The 2,866-nt window shown below is 46.1% G+C and overlaps 1 pseudogene; it reads right to left on the bottom strand.

Annotated features, from left to right (window-relative positions):
• Positions 1-310: 310 nt before the first annotated feature.
• LOC119565264 lies at positions 311-1,251 on the bottom strand (annotated as a pseudogene).
• Between the last annotated feature and the right edge of the window lie 1,615 nt (positions 1,252-2,866).

Here is a 2,866-nt window from a genome sequence, read left to right as displayed (position 1 = left end):
AATTTAACTTCCACTTTTTAAAAGATGCCTTTTTGCCTCTTCTTTTCCTTTGTTGTTTAGCCACAGTGGAAGAATATCCACAAGATACTGCGAGTGATGCTAGTCAATGTCCATATTTTGTATTAAATTACTTTGTTACTGTTAGTCTTTGGTTATCCTCCAGGTTTCCTGAAGTATTGGACATAGAAAAAACAGGTAACATTTCCCACAACGCTGAGCTGAGCCAAACATGGGCAGAGCACTCTGGATTAATGAGGACATATACTTTCTAATTCTTGTCACAAAGATTTCAATCAGTCACCCATGGTGATCATTTTCTGCAGATGTATTTGCCCACTTTGTCACGAAGCTCTTTGGATCTGACCCCATAAATTATAGGGTTGAGCCTGGGAGGGATGAGGAGATAGAAGTCAGCCAAGATGATGTGAATGTGGGGAGCGATACCCTGACCAAACCGGTTTGCCAGGTTGGAAAAGAGGCTGGGAGTATAATACGTCAACATCACACAGATGTGGGCTGTGCAGGTGTTGAGGGATTTTTGGTGGGCTTTCTTGGAGGGGATTCTGAGGACAGTCCTGATGATCAGACCATAGGACAGGGCAATGAGTGTCAGGTCTGACATGTTGACTACAAAGAATAGCACCAGGCCGTATATCCTGTTCTTACTCTAATGTCCCCACACGACATCATCACCACAGCTATGTGCTCGCATTGAGTGTGGGGGATAATGCGATTTGCACAGAATGGCTGCCGGCTCAGGAGCAGGGGCAGGGGAAGAATGAAGAGAACAGCTCTTATCAGTCCCACGAACCCTAGTTTAGCGATACGTCTGTTATTGACAATGATGGTGTATCTCAGAGGGTTACATATGGCAACGTAACGATCAAAGGCCATTGTCACAAGGATGGAGGAGCGCATAAGAGAAACAGTGTGAAGGAAAAACATCTGGGTGAGACAGCCACCCATAGTAATACCTTTAAAATTGAACCAAAATATACACAGTGCGTTTGGTACAACAAAGGTAGGTGTGGCGATGTCTGTGAGCGCCAGCATGCAGAGCAGCAGGTACATTGGATTGTGGAGAGTCTGCTCTTTGTATACAACAAACAGAACTGTAAAATTTCCAAACAGGCTGATAATGTAGAACGTAGAGAAAGGGATGGAAATCCAGATGTGGGCAGCTTCCAGGCCAGGGATGCCCATTAGGATGAATGTTGAATGGTTAGAGTGGGTGATGTTGAAAACTGCCATTAGGTGGACAATGCATCGATTGGGCTCAGAAATGCTCAAGGTGCCTGTAAAGGGAGAGAAGCACAGCGAAGGGGGGTTACACCCTTTATAGAAAATAGTATGATAAATATTTTATAGTTCACTACAATCTGGAGGTGATCAGTGAAGTGGCAACATTTACATGTGGCACCAGACTATTTAGGTCAGAGTCAAGTGCAGAGAAGTCCTCTGAGGGAACTGAACAAGCCAAGTGAACAGGGAGCAAGATGGCAGATGAATTTCAATGTCAATAAACTGTGATGTATATGCCCATTGGAGGAAAAAGCTTGAACTAAGCAAAACATTGGGATCCAGGAGGAGTGGGATAGGAAACCATACAGAAAATACAATGGCATGAGATCAGTCAGTCAATATTTCACCCTCCTCTGGTCTCCTCTATGTAGTACTGGGCACGCTTCTCACACAGGATATTGCAGAACTAGAGGGGTTAAGTCCAGGGCAATGAGAATGATCAAAGGCCTGGGGAAACCATCATACAGAGAGAGGTTGAAAAGACTGGGATTGTTATGTTACAGAGGAGATGAATAAGAGGAGATATGAGAAAATACTCACTGGTAGAGTAGATGGAGAATAAGTTCTCCCTGTCTCATAACACAAGGTCAAGAGGACATTCAACTAAACTGAAATGTGGTAAATTCAAAACTGATAAAAATAGAATGCTTTTTCCCCCCAATGCCTAAATAGAATGAGGAACTCCTTGCCACAAGATGTATTTATGGCCATGAGCTAAGCAAGAATGAGGAAGGGTTTGGACATGTACATGGATACTGAGACTTTACACCTTCAGCCTCTCCCAACAAGCCACAGTGCTGCCTGCTTCTCTGTGTAGATCTCCCTACCTACTCCCACAACCCTCAGCACTGCCTGCTTGTCCATTTATACCCTTCTCTTCACCTCCATAACACTCGGTACTGCCCACCTGACTGTATGTATCCCAGTCCCTGCCACAGAACCTCCAGTGCTGGCCACTTGTCAATGTATGTTCCCCACCTCACAACTTCCAGCCCTGCCACACAGTGCTACCCCTCAGCCGGGACCATCAGCAGGTGCCAGATCCCACAGAGACAGCTCCCAGAAATACATCCTCAGACTAAGTTAAACTCAGTGTCTGCCTGCACCCGGGAAAAAGAACCTATTCAGTGAAGGGAACCTCAGCAGCAGCTCAGGCTGTGCAGGGAAGGAGAGAGGGACAGACCCGGTGACAAGGAGAAAGGACGTGGAGACTAGAAGGAGCCAGTGTGAGTAACTCTGCCTCAAAACGACACAATGCTTTAACGTATTGCAGCCCATTAGAAACCCAGACACCCCTTCCTGAGGCTGGTATTCTATGTTGGCAATTGCTGACATTACCACAAGATTGTTGTAGGGCTGCTCACGGGAGGAGGGATAGTCCAGACGGGGGATTGGTCAGAGACAGTCTGCTACAGTGAGGTCCACATTCCATTACAGTCTGAGACACCCACTATCCCAGGAGGCCTCATTACGCCTCTTTGCTCTGTGCATTAGGGAGGATGTCCATTCCCTATTTTGTCCAGTTTCAGGTATCTGTGCCACTGTAATGTGCATACTGCACGCC

Source organism: Chelonia mydas, chromosome 1 (assembly GCF_015237465.2).
Source record: "Chelonia mydas isolate rCheMyd1 chromosome 1, rCheMyd1.pri.v2, whole genome shotgun sequence".
Lineage (NCBI taxonomy): Eukaryota > Metazoa > Chordata > Testudines > Cheloniidae > Chelonia > Chelonia mydas.
Note: the sequence above shows the minus strand (reverse complement) of the source record. Positions and strands in the feature narration are given on the sequence as shown.